Source organism: Arachis hypogaea, chromosome 12, assembly GCF_003086295.3.
Source record: "Arachis hypogaea cultivar Tifrunner chromosome 12, arahy.Tifrunner.gnm2.J5K5, whole genome shotgun sequence".
NCBI lineage: Eukaryota > Viridiplantae > Streptophyta > Magnoliopsida > Fabales > Fabaceae > Arachis > Arachis hypogaea.
In genome coordinates this window covers 98,370,963-98,390,895 of record NC_092047.1, presented here as the reverse complement: position 1 = coordinate 98,390,895, position 19,933 = coordinate 98,370,963, and the positions used below count along the sequence as shown (strand labels likewise).

Sequence of the window (19,933 nt, the reverse complement as noted above, 5' to 3'; positions counted from 1 at the left end):
ACCTACCACCCATCGACCTTAATGATTATGTAGTAGCCCTCCTAGCTGACTACACCTGGATTACCTGCTGAAGCTCTATTTGTATTTATTTTTATTTATCCATCCATTGGTGGGAACAAGCAAACATGCACTTGTCTTTGTTGAGGTACTCTCACAATCAGTCTTTCTTTCAAAAGGCATCCAACATTATCTTAATATAGGGTTCCATTACTGAGCTTGTCTCTCTCAATCTTTTATAAGGAGGGGAGACGATTTTTTTGTTCCTCCATATGCAAATCCACCAATAAGTTACCATGAATTGAGGCATCCATAGAACTTGTTTGGAATTTCCAATATCCATTTTAGGGTTCCAACGGATCTATGCATCAAAGGGAGCTTTAAAAAATACATTCACATGGGAGGGAAGAATAGCTTTGCTCCAAATACAAGAGGCTTTTGGACAATCTCTCAAGACGTTCAGCATAGATTCATCACAATTATTACATATATGGCAAGAGGGACTTGCATCAAATAAGCGATTCCTTTTTAGGGATGTCATGAGCTTCTTATGTATCACTAACCACATAACGCACTTTATTTTCTAGTGACACTGTCACTTTCATACAATATTTCATACTTGATTCTGTTCTTCTTTCTGATTAGTTAAAACTTCATAAGCATTCTTAACTAAGAAATTATTGTTCGTGCTCATAGTCCAGGAAAACTTATCATTTTCTAGACTATTACTAGGAAGGGGGTATAACACTAGTTCTGTTTACCATTTTTTTATTTAGAGAGCTTCCCAAGAACTAGAAATTTCATTGTCCATCCGAATTCATAGCATTTAACTTTTATCCATTTATCAAACTAGAAGTTAGTGTTACCATTTTCAATTGAAAAGGAAATATGTTCTCAAATTTTTTTTTATATTTTTGAAATACTCTTCTAAAAGGGGATATCCATGGTAGCCATGTGCATTCCTTCAAGTATATTCTGCTGTCTTCCATACTTGTTCAAGAGAGTTTCTATCCACAAAGTGCCTTCTTCAGTCATAAGCCTCCATAGGATTTTAAGAAAGAAAGCTTTATTCATCACATGAAGTCTCCTAAATCCTAGTCCTCCCATCCCATAGATTTTGGCTTGCATAAAGTTTTTCAGTTATTTGCATATACCTTTCTTTTATCATCTTCTTCTCCATAAATAAAATATCATCTTCTTCTCCCTAAATAAAACTTCTTTGAAAATTTTCTATCTCGTTATAGATTTCTTTTGGTATTTGCAAATACACCATGTCAAATTTAAAGTAGGACTCACCACTACATGAGCCAGAATAATTCATCCCGCCAATAGAAGACAGCTTGCCTTTCACCCCTTTAACTTGCCTTTAACTCTATCAATGACTTTCTTATAGTTGTGAGTTCGTTTCTTGCTATTGGTGGACAAAGCTCCTAAATATTTTTTCAAAGATGATTCTTCTTTAAACTCACCCTATCTTGAGATGTTCTGTTTCATGTTGCTATCCACTTTCTTGGAAAAGTATACTGAAGTCTTTTTAATATTTACTTTTAAGCCTGACATAATACCAAACAGTTCTAAGACAATCAAAACTATATCAATCTATTCAGTTGATGTTTTCCTGAATAAAAGATCATCAACAGAAAGTATATGGGATATGTTAGGTTTAGCTCTTCCTACCTTGATTGGAACCCAACCTCCTTCATCAACCATCTTCTCTATGAGTTGTTAAAGCTTGTCCATTATAATGACAAAGAGATACAGAGAAATTAGGTTTTCCTGTCTTATGCCTCTGGTATGGGTAAAATACTCTATTTTAGTTCCCTTCTACAACTACTTATATGACATAGATGAAATACATTCCCTGACAATTCTCACAATATGTTAGGGAAGAATTTGGATCCTCTAAATTTGAATTTTCACTTTAGAAAGTAAAGTATGATCTCTCACCCTTGAATGGTTTCTCTCTCATATTTTTTCTTGGTCCCACTTATGAAATAAATGGTGAGAGATCACACTTTTTCCTCTAAAGTAAAATTCAAAATTTAGAGAATCCAAATCCGTTAAGAAAAACCAAATTCTTTCAAGCAATCTGTCAAAAACTCCTAACTTAGCTTATCATAGGCTTTTTCGAAGTCAATTTTGATTGTCATAAAACTCTTTTTGCCCTTCGTCCTTCTCATAGTGTATATTAACTCCTTTGCAATGAGTATATTATCATGGATTAAATGTCCTATCACAAAACTTCACTGATTTGGTGCAATCCTCTAAGAAATGGTAGATTTAATTCTTGTAAAAGCAATTTGGTTAGGCATTTGTAGATGATGTTATACAAAAAAATAGGTTGAAATTGGGCTATGAACTCAGCATTTTGGACTTTAGGGATTAAAGCAATTAAGAATTGGTTGATCTCTCTTATAGCAATCGGCTCCACCCATAAATATTTGATAAACTTAAAAATAGAATCTTGTAACAAACACCAATTCTCCTTAAAAAATAGCAGGAAATCCATGCTCACTTGGAGCTTTCAGTGATGCAATATTAAAATGGAAGCTTTGATTTCTTCCATTCCTGGGGGACAGCTAAGAGCTATCCAATATTGTTCTTCCATGGTTGGGTAAGTGCATTGAATATACAGCTTTGGTATATTTCATAAATCTTATTGATAAAGATTTTGGAAATAATTCAAAGTCATTCTTTTCACGGTCTCTTGATCATCGTTCCATTCTCTATTGATCTACGCCTTTATAATCTTATTACGTCTTCTTCTAACCAAAGTTTTGTGTGATAAAATCTGATATTTTTGTCCTCCCCCCTCTACTATTCACCTTTTTTATGCCCTTTAGACAGTTCAAAATTTTTTTCCCTTTTTTTTTTAAATATTTTCAAAGATTTCTTTTTTCCAAATACACATACTATTTGATATTTGTTCTAATACATTTAGTAGTCTTTCATCATTCTTCTAAGCTTCTTTGAGAAATTCCTTAAAGTTTGGGTGAATTTTTCACATTGCTTCAAGTCGGAAGGGCTTTGGGATGATGGCCAGAGTTGATGGTCAACAAAGAATGATAGTCAGAGTTGATTCGAGAAAGGATTTCAATTTTGGATTTTAGAAACCTTATTCTCTAATCAGGACTGGTAAGAACCCTGTCAAGTTGTTTAAAAATAGCATTTAGATCACACCTTGTATCCCTTTTTCCTAGTAAATTTTGAACCCACATAATCCATGTCAATTAAGTTGTAATTTTTTATGTTGTTATCAAACTTTCTGCATGCCCTGAGGTTAGCTCTAGCCCTTTTTTTTGTTCATTTTCATCGATTATATCATCAAAGTCCCCAATTAGCATCTATAGATTATGTATTCTCATGGCTAATTTTTTTAATTTTTTCTATAATTTTTCTTGCCTTGTGTAGATGGCGGTGAGATTCTATTCTGATTCTCCCATGTATTAAACTCTCAAGTGCATATATTGCTTGTGGGACTCCGAAATTGTGATCTTCACTATAACACCCAAATGCTACTAGAGAATCCATCTACTTCCTCTAAGAAAATAAAATACTTAAAACTCAGAACTTTGACAGACTCCATTGCCATGTTACCACTACACCTTGTTTCGAACAGAATCATGACATCTACTTCTTTATTATTATTTTTGATTTTTTTAGCATACAAATGGTAGATTTATTCGCCGCCCCTCTCACATTTCATGGAAATTTTTTTATAAAAAACTTAAACACAGCTAAAGAAAAGAGGATACTAATCATAGGGTTGGACATCATGTCTATTACATCTCCACTTTCTCAGGGAGGACCACTTCTTGGTTATCCACCGTATCATTTAGTTGGTGGTATTCAAATATCTTCATAGCTTCTACCAATTCATCAAAGTTGGCAGGTCTAAAATCTGATGATCCTTTGCCGATTTTGGTTCTAAGAGAGGAATGTCAGTATTCATGATTTGAAGAAAACATGAGGGAGTAGGGTCAACCCAGTTTTTTTTATAGCATATAGGGGAAGGTTGTAACAGCCCAGACCACCCGCTAGCACGATATTGTCCGCTTTGGCACACAAGGCCTCATGGTTTTGTCTTTGACAATAGGGATGATAGCCGAAGCCCCCCACACTCACTCGTCAAAACGCGTCATGCGAGGGAGAGGTATCCACACCCTTATAAGGCATGCTTCATTCCCCTCCCCAATCAATGTGGGACCTTACAATACACCCCCTAAGGGAGTCCAGTGCCCTCGCTGGCACATCGATTCGAGCTTCGGCTCTGATACCATCTGTAACAGCCCAGACCATCCGCTAGTACGATACTGTCCGCTTTGGCACACAAGGCCTCACGATTTTGCCTTTGATGATAGGGATGATAGCTGAAGCCCCCCACACTCACTCGTCAAAACGCGTCATGCTAGGGAGAGGTATCCACACCCTTATAAGGCATGCTTCGTTTCCCTACCCAACCGATGTGGGACCTTACAATCCACCCCCCTGAGGGAGTCCAGCGCCCTCGCTGGCACATCGATCCGAGCTCCGGCTCTGATACCATCTATAACAGCCCAGACCACCCGCTAGCACGATATTGTCCGCTTTGGCACACAAGGCCTCACGGTTTTGCCTTTGACGATAGTGATGATAGCCGAAACCCCCCACACTCACTCGTCAAAACGCGTCATGCTAGGGAGAGGTATCCACACCCTTATAAGGCATGCTTCGTTACCCTCCCCAATCGATGTGGGACCTTACAATCCACCCCCTAAGGGAGCTCAGCGCCCTTACTGGCACATCGATCCGAGCTCCGGATCTGATACCATCTGTAACAACCCAGACCACCCGCTAGCACGATATTGTCTGCTTTGGTACACAAGGCCTCACGGTTTTGCCTTTGACAATAGTGATGATAGCCGAAGCCCACCACACTCACTCAGCTTCTCTTCCTGTTTTTGTCTCCATGCGTTCATTTCTACCCTATTTTCCTATATTTTTTTTGTCTTCACTACGTCATCATGGGTATCAGCAGACCTTTTTCAGATTATAGTCTTTTTATCAAAATCTTGGGTTCAAAAATTTTTATACTGTTAGTTTATGTTGATGATATCATTCTTACTGAAAATTCTATTTCTGAAATAAACTCTATTAAGCGTACTTTAAATGAGCACTTTCAAATCAAAGAATTGAAAAAACTCAAATACTTCTTAGGTATAGAGGTGGCTTATTCTGAAGAGGGTATCTCTCTTTCCCAACAGAAGTATTGTCTTAATCTTTTGCATTATTCGGGTTTACTGGGGGCTAAACCAGCTACTGTGCCGATGGATTATGCAACCAAATTGCACCAGGATGATAGTCTTGCTCTCATTGATGTTTTTTCTTATGGTCGTCTAGTTGGTCGTCTCATTTATCTCACCACTACTCGCCCGAATATCACCTATGCTACCTAACAACTCAGTTAATAAACGGCTAGGCCTACTGGGGCTCATCGTCGTGCCGCTATTAGTGTTCTTCGCTACTTAAAGGACAGTCTGGGCAAGGGTTTATTTTTGCCACGAGACTCTCCCACTCAGCTATGTGATTTTAGTAATTCTGGTTGGGCAGGTTATCCGAATACTAGGCATTCTTTAACTGGTTATTGTTTCTTTTTGGGTAAATCACTCATTTCTTAGAAAAATAAGAAACATACAATTGTTGCTAGATCTTCAATTAAAGTCGAATACCGTGCACTTGCTAACACCACTTGTGAACTCTAATGGCTACTGAATTTGTTATCAGCTTTGTATATCCCTTGTGATCGTCTTGATGTTCTTTGAGATAATAAGAGTGTTCTTCATATTGCTGCTAATCCTTTTTTCATGAGCGCACTAAGCATTTGGAGGTGGACTGTCATGTGGTGCGACAACAAGCTCAGGCAAGGGTGATGAAACTTCTTCCCATCTTCTTGTTCAGGGTGATGAAGCCTTTTGTGACTAATCTTTTCAAGCTGGAAATGCTAGACATATACCATCCTCCAGCTTGCAAGGGCATATCAAATCATTCAACCCAATTGGCCCAACATGATACAGAATAATATGCAACAAATGGAGTCCAATTACAGGACAAATAAAAATTTCTTTTCTTCTTTATTTTACCATAAATATTTTTTTCTTCTAGAAAGATTAGTTGGGAAGTAGTTGAGCAGTAGTTAGATAGTAGTCGTCATAATGATTTATCATTTCTATAAATAGCTCGGTTTATGTCTTGTAATGTACACATTGAATATATAAAATTCTAGTTATTTAGAAAGTTTGTTACAATATGTAAGTAAAATCAACCTTTCAATGATCACAAATATAAATGAATTTTCTTAGATTTTGAAGTGTTGATGATTGATTGTTAGGATTTGAGATTTTATACAAAAAGAAGAATGAAAAGAGGAGGTGTTATAAGAAAGTTTTGCTTGTATTTCTCTAACACGCAAAAATAAGATATGACTTGACTAAAAATTTTGTTAATGTTTATGTCACTTACTTCATTAACTATTCATATCTGTTGGTACAAAAAATGAATTTTTCTCAACAAGAGGGCATTTCGACTGCCAATGATTTCAACTACAGAAGCTATAGTTTCGACTACAAAAGCGGAAACAGGCAAGCTGAAGTCGAAGAAAGATGAACAAAGTCGAAGTCGAAAGGTAGTTATTGCCTTTCCTTGAACATCAAAACTTACTGCTTGTCCTTCAATTAAGTAGAGAAAATGGGTGCGAGATTTGAGGAGCAAACTAAAGAAAACGTGGGACTTGAAGACCAAGAAAGACGTGTGTGTCAAAATTTAGGGGGGTCAAGGTTTTTCATGGTCAAGACAAGGTTATGGCCGAGAAAAAGGAGAAAGTAAGATAGTGGACAACATGCTCCATGGCAAGTTTATCTCCATAGTATATAAATAGTAGAAACTCAGAAGAGGTCTGGGACTTCTTCAAAAACACTAGATCATCACAGGTAAGCCTTCGCCAAAATTTTCAGTCCCAGCCACACAACAGAAGACCATAGAGCACAAGTGCATGTGAGTGTTGGAAGTCCACTTTTATTTGCTTTTCTTTATTTTCTTTTTTCGTTTCTTTTCATTATTTGCTTTACGCATTTTGTTTTTACTTCAGTTCTTCAAACATTTTGCTTTCTTTCAATTTCAATTTGAAAACTTCGTCTGGTTTATTGCAATTCTTTATTATTTGCCACAATTTGAGCATCTTATATATTTTGACACAAACGCTAAGTAATTTTCGGGTCGAGTCCACTCTTTTTCAGAAGAGTCATATCTACTCTCCGATACTTGAAATCTTGACACAAGTTTGATTCGACATCCTGTCGAAAAATCCTGTCGAAATTACCAAAAATCAAGTGAAACAATATCAAATCAACATTAAATTCGCTTGAAATTTTTAAGACGAAAATTAAAATATTTAAAACATCAAGAACTAAATTTAGACCAAATATTAAAAACTAAAATAGTATTTTCTCTAACGCAACAACATGACTAACTATAGAAGCCACCTCGACAGTCCTATTTTCTTACATGTGCACTTATATCTAAAATAACTGTTATCATGTTAAAAAAATAATTAATTCACCTTTCTCTCTTTTATCATGTGCTCTTGCAGTCGATCTGTTGGGAATAAATAGTATGAGCACAATCCAATCAATCATGTATCAAATAATTTGTTATTGTTATTATATTAAAATGTTAATATAATAAGGTTCTTGATTAAATTTAGATATTTATCATTGTGATAGTGATCATAATATTGAGAGATAAATCTTTTATAATTTAATCTAAATTGTTCTTGGTTATAGGATTATAGGACATTATAATCTGAAAAGATCAATATATATATATATATATATATATATATATATATATATATATATATATATATATATATATATATATATAATGGTCTTCATTGGATAAAGATTAATAGATCTCATTTATTAAATTATATATATAGATGGTACATATAGAGATATGACCATTGAACTGACTCACTTTGAGAATTTCTAATGGTTATAATTATCGAATATTTTTCAATAGGATATTCTCAAGATGAACATGGTAATAGAGTTTTCTTTGACTTGCGACTGTCATAGTAATTAACAATGTATTTATTATACTTTGATTCCAGACACCTAATACCCTAGGGTGCTAGTTGAATGGATATTGGGTATAATTTAAATACTTGTAGAATTAATTATTAGTCAATAAGGAATCCGTCAACTCTTGGTAAAGAGTTTGAGCTGTATGATTATAATGATTGAGATGAATAAAACCTTGGCCAAGGGGATTGAATGAATGAAGAAATGAGGTTCTTAAGTCATTCACAGTTCATTATAATAATGGTAACAAGTTAGAGTCTGACAATTAAACCATACTCTAAGGGTTAACTAAGAGCTGGAAAGATGGAAGGAATTATACTTTGTTCTTTTCAGGTTCTTAGTAAAAATATATTACTTCATACTATCGGGTCGTTAAGGAGTGTTGCTAGACGCCAACTTTGATTAGTAAATTTAGTATGACTAATTTACTACCCGCTTAGTATTGAACCTATGGGGTCACACACTAACGAGTGTTCTAACCTTTGCTGTAGAATTATTTAATTATCATTTTGATTTGATCAAATAAATAATTATATTAATTCAAATGAAATATTATTGTATTCTTTGCTAGCACCAAGAATATAATAATAATATGATCATTGAGAATATTAAATAATATTTGAGAATAATTAGTTATTCTATTTCTAAATTTGAATTCTAAATTTGGATGAGATCCTAACTGATTCTGTTTTAAATTGAGTTATGATATAATTCATAAATTTAAAAGATTCAAGTTTAAAATAATAAGATATGATTTAAATTTGAATGAGACTCAAATTGAAAATCAGTAATAAATCTCATACTATATATATGTATGCCAAGAGTACAGGAAATAGATGAGAATAAAACACAAGAGTTTTATTCCTTCACCTCTACACACATAAACGTATGTGAGCCTAATTCTTAGAGAAGAATTTTATGGCATGCAAAGAGTTGCAAGAGGTTTCTCGATTTAGATCAGATGTCCATTAGTCAAGGAGTTGACGGCAAAGGTTGGTCTCGGCGTGGATACGCATAGAGTCTTCGTACAATCAAAGAATAAAGTTTTTACTAGCGTACACAGGTATTTAGATCTGATCTATATATTATTATTGGAATAAAGTTTAAGCACAAAATAGATCTTTAGGATTACTTTCTTTTCTTCCACTACGTGTTATGAACACATGGTAATCCTACAGGATCCGCTTTTCATCTATCCATTTGGTCTTGTGTTATTACTCACGTTACCAAACATATCTGTTTCTTATGGGAAATAACTAAACATGTAACACCCTAACCACCAAAGCTCACGCTTCCGGCTGCGCAACTCTGATAGCTCGGACATTACGACGACACTTATACTATTTAATACTAAGAATTGAGCCTGTTTAAAACTTTAAACCGCAATACCGCTCCCAAAAATACTTTCGTTCGATAACGTACATCCATGGATACCATACAACTTACAAAAACTCATAAAGGGTACATCCATATACATACATATACATATATAATATTACAAGCATTAACCAATACAATCCCTATCCCTCTTACATAATATATCAAGATAAAGGCGAGGGTTCAATAAACCATAACTAAAACAATACAGAGCATCTCAACAACAACTAAATAACTCTTCATGACTTCTGTGCCCATATCCTGAAAGGGGAAAAATGTAGGGGGTGAGAACATCATCCTCGAAAGGGTTCTCAGTAGAGGGTTTTGGGAATTACTGTAATAGGATACGTGAAGATAAACCGTACTAGTGACTGATAACTGTCTTATGCCTCTTTTCAAAAATAATGGTTTACAATAAAAGTAAAGTCTGAAATCTTTTCTGAAAGAGGAACCATTCAATTCTCAAAAACTCAAAAGCCTTTCAAAACGATTTATCTATGCTGAGACAAAATAGCCTTTCATATTTTATTCCAAACTAGAAACACAAAACCGAAATCAAGCCTCGGTTCATCTCATTCCAACCACGGCCCTAGGCCCAAACAATTCAACCATCAACCAATCACCACAGTCCAACAAAGTCCCAGTAGCAAACACAAATAGGAAGATGCAAGCACAAACAAACAGTTATTGCAAGTAGAACAATTAGCAATTAATCACATAGGCAAACCAAGTATAATATGCATGCCCAAGCAATGTCACATAGATGCATATGATGCATGCCTGTCCCTAGTGGCTGATGATATCATCTGTCGGTTATAGAGCCAACCCGACAAGTCCTGGTAGCTAACCATTGGACTGTCCCTCTGTCGTGCATCCCCAACTCGAGTTATACTCATCATAAACTTGATCATAATCATGATCCATATCCATCACCTTCACTGGTGAATATTTACGAGGGCGAGCTCATCTGGGACTTTCACAGTGCCCGGCCACACTTACGACATAGGGTCAAAAGAGCTTCGAGTCTCAACCTGGAGCACGTGGTGGCTAGCCACTGCTTCCTCCCAGAGAAACTCTCATCTCCGATAGTGGAAGTGCAACATTCACATTTATCAATGATTCAGCATATACATGCATTCAATCTCATCCATGGATCAACATCCATCTCAGCCATCCGGCTCACGGTTCAGTCCAGAACCAGCCAATATTCATATCATACACAGCCATTCCGGCTTACGGTTCAATCCAGAACCAACCAGTATTCATAATCATACACAGCCATTCCGGCCCATAATAAAACAGCACTTCCACATTCAACATAATCAATTCATAAAATCGGCATTTAAGCCATAAATCATTTTTTTCCCAAATCATTTCACTTTGAAATCAAGTTTCAACTCTTTTTAGCCTTGGCTTTAAAGATCTCATTTCTCAAATCATCTCAGGCTCATAAGCCACTTTTACTCAAGGTAATTCCCCTTTTAAAACCATGCCACTCTCGGCATCCTCTTTTCAAAACTTCCATAACCATGGAAAGTTAAAGATTCATTTTGAAACATTCAAAATCATCCATTCAACAATGGGATTTCATAACAAAGTTTCTCGGCAGAGTCCCAAGTCTTTAGGGGAGAATAACATAGCTCATTTTGCCAAATTCATTTAAAATCATTAAAACCTTGACTTTCCGATTTGAGCAGTAAAATAGGATCTAAGCCAAACTGAGTCACGTAATCGTTTACTTCTTTCAAAGCCGTTTCCTTTACTTAGGCAAAAACCAACTTCAACCCCCATGATAAATTCTAGAACGTTTCAACTGTTCAAAATTATTTTAGTCTTGCAAGAATTCAGAATTCAGAGAGTACTTAAAACCTTTCTCAAAACAATTCAAAATGAAACTTGTCAATAGACATTCGGGTTCTTTCAAAGTCATTGAAAGTCCTCTAATTGAAACCCTCAAGTCAAATTCAAAGGCATTGCCCTTGTCACATTTAAAACAACTTTAAAACATAAGTTTCATCTAAATAACTTTTTCCTGAAAGAGATACAATGCCATTCTTAAAAAGCAAGACTAAATCACAATTTCCTCTTTACTAATTCATTTCGAAAGCATGAATCATCCTTTTCTCGATAATTCAAATAAAATAGTAGAAGTCTTTAACTCATCATTTTCCAGACAACATTTCAATAAAGACTCGGATTTTATAGGAATTTCGGCAGCATCTCCTCTAAAACTTGGACTTTACCACCCGGTTTGGGTCCCAACTAAACCGTTCCAAAATCCTTTTCAACAGCCCAAAATCCAAAATCAGTTCAAGGCAAGCCAAATCCAACAGTCATCTCAATTCCATATTTCAAGGAAACCGTTTCAAAAATCAAATCGTTATCAGCCGAATAAACTCATTTCTAAAGCTTTAAAGAAACGGTTCAGTAACAATCATTCATCAAAAATCAAATCATTTAAAGCAAGCCAGGATGAATTCAAGAGTGGATTCTATTTTTCACATTCTAAATAAAATTAACTCAAATCAATTCTCAACAGGTTAAACTCGATCTCAAAGCTTTAAAAGAATCAACTTGAAAAGCATTTCGTTTCACAAAACCACACAACAATTCAACCAACAGACGTTCATGACCAACCAAGGCAAATCAAGCCATACATAAGGCTGATACAATCACCAAATACACATTCACTCACATCAGTATCCATATGTAATAATTCCAATATATAAAATATAGTTTTTGGAAAGCGGCCCTACCTCAAAACGCAAATTCCATAACCCAAGCGCGTCACCGGAAGTCTCTATCAACCCGAAGTTACCGGCAGCTCACATCACGGCTTTGTTCACTTTCGCAGCAGCAATTACAACCCTTACGTGCGACATGTGGCTCCGATAGCTTAATCCTAGAAAACGTTATTATTGCGAAAACCTTAAAACACAACACGAGATATGAACTGGCCAGGTTTCGAGGCAGAGGTACTTACGGTAACTAAAGAATACTGACTGAACCAAAGAACACAAACCTCAACGATGGTTCCGTTAGTAGTTCCAGCAACAGATGAAGCAGTCCCCAAAACAAATACTAGTTGTAACATAAATCTCCAAATAGAGCCAGCAACCATCTCCAGTAAAAGCAGCGACAATGTCACTTACTATAACCATTTTATTTAATACAACTAGCGTCAGCAACAATGCTTCTAGGTAGGAATGAATTGATGGAACAAGAGGGAATCGGAAACAGGGTAAGGCTTACCCAACAACAGCAGTTCAAAATGGAGCTAGGGCAAGGCCAGAGCAACATCAACTCCACAGCGGCAGTGGCGCCTTGTCAGAATCCAAAACCTAGGAGCAGAGGCAGAAAGACATCTCCTTTCCCTGATTCACGCGGTGCTGTTCTTCGTGGTGCTCAATCAGCGATGGCACGAGCTCCGGCGGCAGCGGACTGCAGAGAGGTCAACGGCGGCGAGGCAAGGTGCATACGGCGGCAACGCGGAAGGACTCCGACGCGGTGGTTGGACCTCAGCTCGGCCTCAGATCCGTTCTCTCCTTCGCGCCTCTCCCTCTCTCTCAGCCTGGTTCGGCTATTTGTGGATGGACTGAATGACGGCGGCACAGGGACGGTGGTGCGACGGCAAGACGTGGGTCGACGGCAGGGCGCGGCGGCACGCTCTCTTCTCTCTTCCCTTGCGTGACAGCCCTCAAGACATGACTCGACAGTGCGGCAAGATGGGACGGCAGCGTTGAGCAGGACGGCGGCGCGATGGCGGCGGTGAGACCAGCACGCCAGCACGAGTCTTCCTCTCCTTCTCCTTTATTCCGCGGCCCCTTCCCCTTACCCCATTCTTCTTTCTTTTTCGTTCTTTCAGAGAAAAGGGAAACTTTGTGTGTGTACTGCCACTGCTGGGTGTTTGGGGGAAAGGTGTGTTGCTGATGGGGAAACCGGGTTAGGGTTTTAGGGTTTCATTTTGAAAATTAGGGTTAAAGGCGTTATGGTAATTTCACATAAAATTGGGAATAATATGGTAATTGAAACCCAATGTAAATCCAACACTTATTGTACATTGGAAAAATACTATTTGCTCATCAATTTTTACAAATTATTTTTAATAAAATGCCCAAATCAAAATAATTAGAAATAATATAATTAAACCCTTTATTTTCCAAAGTAACAGTATTAATATTTAAAATATTAATTATTTAATCCAAATCATACAAAAATCCTTATTATTTCACAACTACCAACTTTATAATATAATTATAACAAATAATCCAATAATTATCAAATTGGATAATAATCATAACTTATCTCAAATTCAATAAATCAAAACTTACTTTAATTTTCTTTAATAAAAAAATTTTTGAAATTAAAACTACAGAAATACTGAATTTAAAATTAGCTAATAATAGTCATTTTTCAAAAATTTTGAATCTTACAAAACATGTAAATCATTATGGAAAAGGAAAATTCTATGGTGCTGACCTCCTTTGTCAGCATACTACGTTGTCCAGACGTGTCATCTACAGAGCACGATGCGTGGAGAGTGACCGAACGTACTTGCTTATAGTGTGATGTCTCCCGTTCCGTATCTCACTCACCATTATTAGGATAAGGGCTAATGAAGTTTGTTAAGGTAGGTGGCTCACTGGGCCATTTTCTCTATGGGCTTGTTGGGTTTTAATGTTTTATAATGCAAAATAGATATGATGTAAATTGAGGCCCAGGAAGTTGAGCAACTGTAGGTGCCAAAGGAATCATTAGAATAGTAATGAACTAATAGGTGAGAAAAAAAAAAAAAAGAAAAATAAGGAATTATTTTAAGATAGATTTGTATGCAACAAACATTCGATTAAATAAGTTAAGGAGCTACTCACATCGAAATCACGAGCTGAGAAAAAGTATAGCGTTGCTTTTGGAAGCGAAATTCGGAGCGAAAAATAAAAATTAAAAATTAAAGAAGTGATGAAATTGCAGAGAGAATACTCAACAACAGTGAGAGAGAAAGAGAGAGAAAGGTTGGAGGATTGGCTTATATATGCAGCGGGAATGGGGACCTCGGAGTATCCGGTTTCGGACTCTAGATTACCGGCGATGCCCTGTAACATAGGAGACACGTGTGAAGATTAAGATGTGAAAATATCTATCTATTCTTACCAAGGACCACCAATCAAAATTAGAGTACAGAGAAAATAAAAAACATTTTAAAAGTGTAGAAAATAGTTTATATGGAGATTTAAAAAAAAAAAACAAAATATATTGATATGATGTTCACTTTTTATTTTTAAAATGAATGCAAAAATACTAATTTGTTCTTTAATGATATTTTTTAAGAATTAAATTATCTTATAATAAAATTTATTAAAAATTTATTTTTTAAACATATGTATTAAAAAATTTATTAAAAGTAATAGATAAATCAATTTGCTTAACGAAAATAAGAGTTTTTAAGAAAAATAATAATTTATTCAAAACTAATTTGGTATTTGTTATTTTTTTTAATCCAAATTACTGTGAATAACATGATTTATCTATTACTGCACTAATATTTATTTTCATTCCATAGATTTTTTTTTTTTTATTTAATGTGACAAAGTCACATTGCAGCTCCACAGTCATCATACATAATAAGGGTCCATTGCATTGAAGGATTAACCAATTTTATTACCAAAAAGTATAAAGTAATCATGTACTACTCAAATACTATCCTAAACCTCAGCGTATCCACACCCTAATGCAACTGACGTATTATTTCTAAGACTCGTCAGCTAGAACATCAACAGGCTCTCCTGTGCCTAACAAGCCTTCACCATAAACCCCGAAAATAAGTTGTCATTGCGAACAAACTAAGTTCATTGTGGACTAACAACATAGCACTAAACCAAATTACAAAAGGGTAAATAAGATTAGCAACTCAATAACCAATTATTTTACTACAAAATCAACTCTTTTAATATTCCACAAAGTCCTCGTTAGCATTACTTACAAAGTACAAATTATCCATAATTTGCCGAACTAGCCACAAATTATCCCTGCATCACTAATTTCATTTATAATACAAACTCATTTTCTAATACTTTTAAGTTTTAACATGAAGGAGTCTTTCCTTATTTTATTTTTTTTTCTTCTTTTTTTCTCACCTATTGGGTTATTACTATTCTAATGATTCTTTTGGCACTTACAGTTGCTCACCTTCTTGGACCTCAATTCACATTATATCCATTTTGCATTAAAAAACAACATTAAAACCCAACAAGCCCATAAAGAAAATGGCCCAGTGATCCACCTAGCTACTTTAACAAACTTCATTAGCCAATTCATTATCTCTAATAAAGGCAAGACACGGAACGGAAGACATTACACTACAAGCAAGTACGTTCGGTCACTCTCCACGCATCGTGCTCTTTTGATGACACGCCTGGATAACATAGCATGCTGATAAAGAAGGTCAATACCATAGAAGCTCCCTCAGGGAAATTATTCCACGTACTAACGTAATGCTTCAATAAACCTTCTTCGCATATAACTTTCATTATACATGAGTATTACCATGTTATATATATAAATACCACTAAATGCTCGTGTTTTCAATTTATTAACCTCGATTTTATACTAGAAGTTTTTATATAATTTGCTTCTAATCTCGATAAAGCTATTTAAAATCAATTGAAAAGAATTCAATGATTACATGAATAACTTAAATATTTTCAATCAACTCAATTCACTGTGAAAGAACAATAAGAGTAGCAGTGAGACGGGGTAGGAGTAAGTTTTTGCTCTACCTAATTCTATCTCACCTTCTTTTTACTCCACTACTATTCGCTCCTATGAGTATCTGCCTCACTCTTATCCGTCTCTATAAAAATTAAATAATATTTTAATTTTTATATATTCATATATAAATTAAGATAAAAATTTAAAATTCATACTTAAATTAAAGTACAAACATAAAATTTATACAATGTCAAATAACTTGAAATTAAAAAAAGTTAATGTTGATCACTACATATTTAACACCACAATAAAAAAAATTACATCATTAAATATAAAAGAGTCTTCAATCCTTATTCTTGATCACTTTCCACATCTTCATCATCATCAAAGGTTTAGAGGTCAAGATTCAAACTTGAAAATCAAAAGAGATAATTAATTAGTATTAAGTACAAAGTTAACATAAATGAATATTAAGTAATATATCATCTTTACTCCCTAAATCTGTCCACAACCAACTTTGGCCATACATACATCAAAACTTCAATAATGCTTTTTTTTAGCTTTCCACGATGAAGAGAAATTACATGACCACTTGTACTAAAAGCATATTCAGAAGCAACAGTGGACACCGGAATAGCATATATATCTTTGGATATTTTTGCAAGAATTTTAAATTTTATGTGATTGTTCTTCCACCATTTCAAAACATTAAAGTTAGGATCATTTGGAGGATGAATTTCTTCCTCAAGATAATGATCAAACTCAACATTCACACATGAACCCCTTGTTATTTTTTTTTTAAGATACACTATATGATCATCACCCCCCAAATAGGCTTACATTTTCGCTTTCATCAACTTTTTTTGGACCAACATGTGACACATCCAAACTCATTTTTTGATTATACTCATTAACCAACTCATTACACAACTGATGAATTCTATCAACTTGCTTAGAATATTCTTTTAGATTTGGATACATTTTTTCAAATTGAAACTCAATCCCAACCATCTTGTATTCAGGGTCTAAAACAACAGCAACACCCATAATATTATAAATCTCATTCCAATACTTCTCAAATTTTTTCTTCATGCTAGATGCCATATTAGCAATTAATGAATTATTAAAAAGTTGTCATTCATCCAATGAGACTTTTATTTTATAAATCCAAATAAAATAAAGATTGACCGTTGGAAATTTAGAATCAAAAAATAATTGAGTAACATCATAAAATAACTTCAATCTATCACATTTTTTTGATAAGTTTTCACTTCTCATTACTTAGCACAGTTTTATATTGGGTTCCTTCTACCTTAATTTAGGAAAGACAACTCTATACAACAAAGCAATTTTTAACATCAAATAAATTGAGTTTCACCTAATTGAGCAATCAAGAACTAATTTCTTAGTAAATAGAATCCCTGTTTTAGCACACCAACTCACAAAAGTTTCGTTCTTTTTTTGCATTGCAGTCCAATATAATACACTACTACGAATCTTTTCAATACTTTCTTTAACTATACTTAAACCATCCTTCACAATCAAATTCAATATATAAGCATATCAACACATATGTAACAGTTTAACCCCAACATCAAGAATGAAGAATCTAAACACCCCAGCAGTTCATCTATCATAGCATTATTACTAGAATAATTATTCAATGTAACAGTAGACAATTTTCTATCAATGTTCGTTCCATTTTAACAATATTTTTATCAACGTTTAAGTGAAAACTTCACTTGTATGGGGACAAGGAATATAACAAAAGTTGAAAAATAAAACAAACATGCATGTATTTAGATTAATGAAACTCAACATACAAAGACAACACAATGTATAAAAAAAAGTTTATGAAAATTTTGAACTACCTCAATTGGCGCATTTGCAACTTCCACGAACTATCAATATAGTGAGCCGTGACAACTATGTATCCTTTTTCTTGATTGGAAGTCCACATGTCGCTAGTTATTGCAACTTTACTATCATTTTCATCTAGTTGAAGAGTTAACTTCAGCTTCTCATCCCTAAACATCTTTAAGATGTCTTTCCTAACAGTGTTTCGACTAGGCATTTTAAATGTTGGTTGCATTGATGCAAACGCTCGCCTTAGTCCATGGTGGTTCACACAACTCAAAGGATACTCATGTAGGATAATCATTTCGGTGACACACTTTCTTGTCTTTTAAGGGTCAAACACAAAGCCATCTTCATTTACTTTTTGTATTTGTACTTGTTTTGCTAGTGATTCAACAATTGATGATTGCCTTGAGTTATTCTCTTACAATATCGGTCCACATGGTTCCTCAATAATTTAGTACCATTCTTCAAATTTGCATTAAGCACACTCTTGCAAAATTTGCATTAAGCACACTCTTGCAAAATTTGCATTTCGCCTTCCATTCACCCTCAATTTTCAAACGATCAAAATACTCCCAATAAGCACTCTTAACATTAGTCTTATTGTCACCTTCAACAGGAGTTGATCCTTCTGGATTTGAGGTATTATTATCCGTTGCTTCTGGAATTTCTGAAGTTGGATTAGCATTACTCTAAACTTCAATTTCATTATCAGTAGGAGCAACACTATTGCTTTGTGTGTCTTCTCTAGCGTTACTAACCATGAAATTATCTTAAAGAACCTACATTGAAAATATTAAAAAAAATTAAAAAACTAATCAAACTATATAGAACCTTGAACAAACAAGTAGACTTTATACACTCTATATCAAAAAGAGATAATCAGTTTATTTATTTTATTAGTCAATACAAACTCAAAAATTTATCTATCATATATATTATTACCATTCTCCATATCACAATCCAAATTCCAGCATCTCAAAAATTTGTAATTTACTCCAATTTTGCATAGCTCCAACCCCTTCATATTAAGACAACCTCAAGGCTTTCGAAGAAAATTAAAATACACAAAAATGATAAATCATAGCATAAATGCCTAATCCACATTTAAATTCATAATGTTCCACCACAAAGTTAAATTATCAATTTTATTTAGCAACAGCTAAGTGATTAAGATGATAAAATCAGCAACAATTAAGTAAGAAGAAAGTCAAAAATACAGTACAATAATCACCCATCCACAGTTAATAACACAAAATCAGATTATCAACCGTCAACAAGACAACAACAATCATAAATAATATTAATGAGTCTAGTTTAACTATTTTAACAGAAAAAATAAATCATAAAAATTAACTCAGAAAAAAAACTGAAGAAGCACAGTAGGAGTAAGCCAGTAAGTAGCGAGCAAGGAGAGCTTACCAGAGAGACGATGAGGAAGGAAGGAGGGACAACAAGGTGAGCAGAGACCGGAGACCGCAAGCCGCAAAGGTGAGCTGGTAAGGAGAGAAATGGGAGCGACGTGAGCTCGATGAGGGACAATGACGAGGTGAGCGAGGTGAATGAGGAAGGTTGGTGAGCGACGACAGCTGTGACGACGCCGACTGGCTATAGCACCAGCTACGAACTGTGATGGCGAGTGGAGCTTGGCTGTGGTCTTTGAAGAAGAGGTGACTTTAGTGGAGGCCTTGAGGGTCGGCATAGCAGTGAGAAACTGATGATATGAAGGATTAGAGAACCCTAATTCCTAAAATTATATATATGTATATATCCGAAACGGGTAGGGACAGGTTCATCCTAAACCCGACCCCACCCCGCCTCGCTCAACAACTCGTTCTGATTGAAACTCGCATCGTTTCGGGTCGGGTTTAAAT

General features: G+C 35.0%; 1 long non-coding RNA gene across 1 annotated transcript; it reads right to left on the bottom strand.

Annotated features, from left to right (window-relative positions):
• Positions 1–9,566: 9,566 nt before the first annotated feature.
• Positions 9,567–14,726, bottom strand: LOC140177344 (uncharacterized). The gene is made up of 2 exons (XR_011869180.1): positions 14,363–14,726; positions 9,567–9,752 (listed from the first exon to the last, which is right to left on the bottom strand). It is a non-coding gene; the product is annotated as an uncharacterized lncRNA (long non-coding RNA).
• Positions 14,727–19,933: the final 5,207 nt, after the last annotated feature.